At 46.0% G+C, this 6,489-nt stretch overlaps 1 protein-coding gene across 3 annotated transcripts in view; it reads left to right on the top strand.

Annotated features, from left to right (window-relative positions):
* The window catches only part of DPYSL3 (dihydropyrimidinase like 3), a 112,472-nt gene that overhangs the window by 68,333 nt on the left and 37,650 nt on the right, over positions 1-6,489 (top strand). The window lies entirely within an intron of this gene.

Genomic DNA, 6,489 nt, shown 5'->3' with positions numbered 1-6,489 from the left:
CTTTTTTTTTTTTTTTTTTTTGTGGTACATGGGCCTCTCACTGCCGTGGCCTCTCCCGCCGCAGAGCACAGGCTCCAGACGCCCAGGCCCAGCCGCTTCGCGGCACGTGGGATCTTCCCGGACCGGGGCACGAACCCGCGTCCCCTGCATCGGCAGGCGGACTCTTAACCACTGCGCCACCAGGGAAGCCCGGTAATCTTCCTTTTAACAAAGGTAGCAGATCTGAGCTCATCCTTCAGAACCCTTTTGAGGGCAGAGAATGGAGCCAAAGTTTCATGAGGTTTTTATTGTATTCATTCCTAGGTTTACTGTCTATTTTTGGTAAGTGATACTGGCTTAGAATTTATGAGAGTGAGACAGTGTTTACTTTTAAAATATATTTATTTCAGGATAATATTAAGTAAATAACAGTACAGTTTGTACCGGGATCTGTCCAGTATCATGAAAATAGCACAGTAGTGACTGAGGTTTGGGCTTCACAGGCCCAGCTGACCTTCCTGCTTGAGGTTGGAATGGCTTTGTGGCTCCTCTGTCCATCGCTGTGTCATCCCTCCCCTCCCCCTCCTCTGGTTCCCTGTCTGGTTATCCACTCGTGCTTATCCGTGTCTGGAACCCTGTTAAAGACTGGGAGAGTGTTATCGGGGGCTGGGATTAAGATGCCATCCACGGTTCATTTCGCCACTCCAGTCTGACCCAGGGCAGGGCACATCACTTGTCTGGCCCTTCGATAATTACGTCTTCAAAATGGTGAACATGAAGTTCTGGGGGGAAGAATGTGCACAGCTGGCTTTGATGTTCTAGTTCAGAAGAGGGAGCCGCCACCCTACCCTGGTTAAACCTGCCCTTGGCTACTGCTTCCTCTGCATTACTGCTTTCCTACCTTGTGGTCTGTCCTTCCAGGGCCAAACCAAACACATGAAAGAGACAACAGTGCTTGCCATTCATTATGCATTCTGCTCGGTGGGCTGTGCTTTGAAGGGAGTGCCCCCCCGACTCTCCCCTCCCCACTCTCCTCCCTACCCACTCCCACCATTAGCCTCCATGGTGCACACTTGGTCATAATTATGTTTGGGTGGTGAGAGAAAGGAGGGATGTTTTTGAGATTCATCTGTAGCAGTTCAGAGGTTTGTAATAGCCAGCCCTGTACAACTATGCCTGGTTTCAATAAAGACTCAGAGCCAGGAAGCTGCATTGCCCTTCAAGAAGTCTTATTTCCTCCCTGACCTTACTCGTTCTCTCCGTCTCCATGGCATGCTTGTCATTGAGGGGCCTGGAAACAGATCCATGCATTGGGCAGGGAGGGTGAGTTTGGGGGCAGGTTTGAGACCTTGCCACCCACTCCGCATTCCTGCTGGAGGAGAGCAAGTAGATTGTTATCTGCTCATGGAGCCTTATTTCCAGCGGAAGAGTGACCTGGAGGGGCCGTGGGAACTTGTCCTGTGGGAGTGGGTTTAAAAGAAGTAGTCTTGGCTGACCTTGGCAGCTGGTGGCAGGAGCTGAGAACAGTTGCTGGGGGTTGGCTGGGGACTGGCGCCTCTGGAATTCCCTTTATGGCAAGGTCTGTTAGATTTTGATTAACAAAGTGTTAGTTCAGTTCTTCTAGAATATTTGTGAGAGGGCCATTGTACAGTGGCCAGTTATGATTGAAAGGAAGAATAATTATGATAGTAGCTCACATGTACTAAGCATCTATAAATTGCCAAGCAGAGTTCAACCCTTTACCTATAGGAACCCCCATAATCCTAACCAGCACCCTGAGAGAAAGATACCATTGTCCCCCGTTTCACAGATGAAGTAACTGAAGCCCAGAGAGGTGAAGTCACTCTCCCAAACACAGGTAGTGTTCGTTGCAGAATTCAAACTCATGCCTGTGCATCTCACCCAAGGTTGCATATTTAACAGCAGAGGTGGGATGAGATCTCTGGTCTCCTGAAAGCCTATTCAGTACCTTTTCCTAAATACCACGTTGAGGCAACCAGGACTATCTTAGAAAGCCTTTTCTCTGTCTTCTTTAAATGATGCTGCTTTGGGGAAGAAAAGCTACAAGATTTCATCTGTGTAGTCTATCCATCCTGTTGTATTCTTAAGCATGGGAGTGTTTTTAGGGAGTCAAATCTAATTACCCAGATGGGAATTTATTTTAAATAACCACCTGCACCTTCATCTGGACTTAGAAAGGATCTTGAGTCCCCACTGAGGGTCAGAGTCTGTGCATTGTGATTTGAACACAGGTACTAAAAGATTTTATTGTGGAAGACTCCTTCTTCAGTTTATATTCTCTTTTTCTCTTCCTGGGATTATAGTTTTTATTCTGAGCTGCTGGCATGTCTGCAGAGTATAGGACAGATGTGTCCTAAGTACTGTTCTGGGGCTGATTTTACTGAGTGAGAAGAAATCCACAGAGGGCTCTGGGTTCTCTGGGAGGCATATTCTCATTAGCTCAGACAGACGTGGTAATTTAAGTTCTTTACGTTGAAGACTAGGTGAGGAAAACTAAAATGGGAACCAGCATCTCCAACCGGCTTAAGTTCAAGATCCTGTCCTTGTATTTTCTATTCTAGTTTGAATCACAGCCATTCTTAACAGCATCCCTTGTTATAAGTTTATTTCCTCCTCCCTTCCTTCTCTTTTTTTTTTTTCTTGGTACGGGGGCCTCTCGCTGTTGTGGCCTCTCCCGTTATGGAGCACAGGCTCCGGATGCGCAGGCTCAGCGGCCATGGCTCACGGGCCCAGCCGCTCCGCGGCATGTGGAGTCTTCCCGGACCGGGACATGAACCCGTGTCCCCTGCATCGGCAGGTGGATTCTCAACCACTGCGCCACCAGGGAAGCCCCTCCCTTCCCTCTCTTGCTCCCCCTGTCCCCTCTGTACCTCTGTCTTTTCTCACTCCCTTCCTTCCTTCTTTTCTTTGTTTCTCTCTGTCTCTTTTCTCTCCCATTTTCTCACAGACTCTTGATTTTTTATGCTTGATTTTTCTAATCATTGTCATATCCTAGTGAAGGAAAAAGGGTTGGACTTTATCAAACTTCAAGGGCCTCTGCTACCCTGGATTGTAAATCAGGTCCCTTTATAAGCTGCATTAACACATAAGGGGCAGGTCTAATCCACCGATTTTATAAGTAGTAGCTTACAAGTAATTGGATTCCTGAAGTTTCCTACTGCAGAGGAAGTCAGCCATTCCTGTCAGATGCAGTGTCAAACAGAGAGGACAGCCCTGTCGGAAAGAGCCACTTGGCATATGGTTTAGGCACTATTGGTGCAGTGGCCTCAGGTGGAAAGCAGTTTGGTGCCAAGAGATGAGAGACCTGGATTTACTTCCAACTGGAACTAATCAACGCTGTCACTTGGAGAAAGTCATCTGTCTCTCTATGTAGATCTCCTCATTGGGTAAATGGGAACAATAATCCCTCCCCAGTATGCTTCTTAATTTAAGGCATTTTATAAAAATTTAAAGTACTGTAAATAATGAGTGGAATAAATATAACTAATATTTATAGGTGTTTACTGTGTTAGATATTTTATATATACATGTACACACACACCACACACACACACCTTTCCCCCTTCATCCACCTCATTCAATCCTGGCAGCCACCCTGAGAGGTGAGCTAGGTGTTATTATCTGCTCTGAGCTAATAAAAAACTTGAGGTGCTGAGAGGTTAAGTCCTAACTCAAGATCAAACACCTGGTTAAGTGGTCGGCCCGATTCTTCTAGTAGTGGGAGAACCCACTACTTGGCAGCTGGCACCCCTGGCACCCCTCTGGGCCGCAAGACCAGGCTTCACTCAGCCCTGGTGGCCGTGCAGGGCCCAAAGCAGCCAGAGTCCTTGGCCTGGTGCTGCAGGCTCTGAAGAGCTTCATCTTGGGTTCCAAATACCCTCCGGACTATCCCTGTGTGCTCTAGAAGTACCTTCATCCTTTATACCTATTAATGCATGAGAAATGTTGGTTGGCTCCCATCTAGACCACTTTACCTCCTCGGGCGTCAGCTCTCGGGTTCCTGACCGCCTCAGCTACTGAGAACCGAGAGCAAAGAGCCCCTCAGAGCCACACTCACCTTTCTAACACCATCGAGGGTAACTTTTAACCAGAGCTGTCAGAGCTGTTCATCTTGTTGGCTTTGGGCCCCAGAATGTGTTACTGCCTAAGGCTGGCCCATGACTTCACAGACAACCGTGTTCCGTAACCAGGGAGGTCTGGTTTCATGTGGCCTTGGAGTGGTCAGTCATTGCTGTATCATTCTTCAATGCCAAGTCCAAGACTTGCCTTTCACATGCTTCTGTGTCTGATGACTGTTTGCCTGGGTTGTCCTTTGTAGTGGATCCCACATGCATGGAAAGAGTTAAAATTAATAAAGCAGTTTTATTAACCACTTTAATAAAAGTTCAGGGGGCAAGCTGAAGACCCCCAGGAACAGCATTTGCTTGAGCTCTGTGAGTTGTGGTTTTGATATCTCTGCTCTACGTGATAAAGACAAATAAGAATGTTAAGACTATAGTGCATACAGCAGGGGTCTTGTTACTCCCATCTCTGAAACTTACACCAGGCCTGCAGTTCATCTTTGTGCTCTGTTTAGGTTCCTGATGGTTGAGTCAAGCTTATTTCACTAGCATTGGAACAGTTTTTAACGACTGTTAAAAACTCAGTGACGTTAATTCCACTTGGGTCACCTCTTACTACACCCCTGATGTACAAGGGGCCTGAGATAGCTTTTTCCCCTTTGTTGATATTTGATGCTTATTGAAGGAAGTGATGATCCCCAGTGGCTCAGGACTGGATGCCCCCAGGCAGGAGGATGGTCATACTTCATGGCTGGGCTCAGTTCAGGCAGTAACTGGCCCCTTTCCCTAACCCAGCTTACTTCAGCTCTTTGCTAGAAAGATAAAGAGCATCAGAAAAGCACTGAGCTGTGAGAGGGAACTCTTATAGTTACCAGGATTGTTATTAGTATGAAGCTCCTGCTGGAGAAACTTTTGTTGCCTTCACAGACACACAAACTGTGTCTGGGGCAGTGGTTCCTGGTGCTGGTCTGTGACTTGGTGTGGGCTGGCTGATGGCTGCCTAAGAGCCGTTTATAGAGCTTATAAAATACATAGTTGTTGGCCTAGAGCAGGGCCTGGGAATCTATATTTTTCTAATGTGCACCCTAGTTTGAGAAGCACAGTCCTAGGACTGCCTCCTATAATTTTGCAATTTCTGTTAAAGTGGTAGATTACAGTAGCCTTCAATTAAAATTTTTTTTCCTTACAAGTCCAATATTCCGACCACTTCACATAACTTTCTGACTCAGATGGCCTTTTTATCATTCTGATATATCATACAACCTCCTGTGTCCCACCCTTCAGCCATTCATTTGACCAATATTTAACAGCTATCGAAGATGGGAATAAGGTAAAAAGATAAAAAGACACATAGTTCTAAGACTACAGGAGTCTTTGGTCTAGTTAGGAGACCAATGAACAGTAAACCAACTCTTGTAGAACAATTCATTGTTTCAGCTACAGAGGGAGCAGGTAGAATTTGCTGGAAAGTCAGGTAGTGCATTCTAGGGGAAAAACCCTTTGATTGAGGCTTGACAATGGAGAGGATGGTTGTCAGTGGTAGGTGAACATAGGAGAAGGCGGAGAGTTTGCAAAGGCTTAGTGGCCAGAGAGCCTGATAGGCGGCTAGAACTACACGTCTCTTAGTTTTGCCACCATATAAAATATGAGGCAACATGTGATAGAACCTAACAGAGTGGATGTACTGACAGAGGCCAGCTCCTGAGGGGCTTGGAGATCACGTGTGGTAGTAGTTTGTATTTGACCTCATTAGCACATCTTTGCCATATATGTAGGTTTTGTCTCAACACCTCATTGATCTGTATCTTTAAAAAATCCTTCCCCCTGACAATACAGTATGATGAAATTTCTTATTCTTACCCAATACCTTGGAAGCAGGAGAGAGTAAGTGGTAATTGGCTATATCCCCAGAGGAGTCCTAGCTTCAATTCTCATTTTCTGGCCCTGTTCACAGTCTTTGATTTCGGAAGCCAGAAGTCAGTCTGTCTGTGGGGCTTCCTTCCCCCATTAAACCTATGTCCTCTTTTGAAAGCCCTACCTCACCAGCATCATCTCATGCCATTTCCCTCCTTGATCCCTAAGCTTCCTCCACACTGATCTTTTTCAGGTTTTCAAAGAAACAAAACTTCTTCCTACCACAGGGTCTTTGCACACACTGTTCCCTCTGCTTGCAGTTCTCCATCTAAATCGATCTTCCCTGAAAAGGCCTCTTCCAGCCTCTATTTAAACAAGCCCCACTCCCTTGTATTTTGTGACACTTGATACAATTTTACATTGTTTTACTTATTTTGATGACTTTATTTCTTTATTGCTAGACTTCCCCTTAAGTTCCATCCAGGCAGTGACCTTGACGGTGTGGCTCACTCACAATTGCATCCTCCCCACTATTTAACAGTAAATATTAGCTACTTATTTGCTGAGTGAGTGA

This window comes from Neophocaena asiaeorientalis, unplaced genomic scaffold, assembly GCF_003031525.2.
Source record: "Neophocaena asiaeorientalis asiaeorientalis breed wild unplaced genomic scaffold, Neophocaena_asiaeorientalis_V1.1 scaffold531, whole genome shotgun sequence".
Taxonomy (NCBI): Eukaryota; Metazoa; Chordata; class Mammalia; order Artiodactyla; family Phocoenidae; genus Neophocaena; species Neophocaena asiaeorientalis.
The sequence above is the reverse complement of the archived record's forward strand: the minus strand, read 5'-3'. Positions and strand labels throughout refer to the sequence as shown.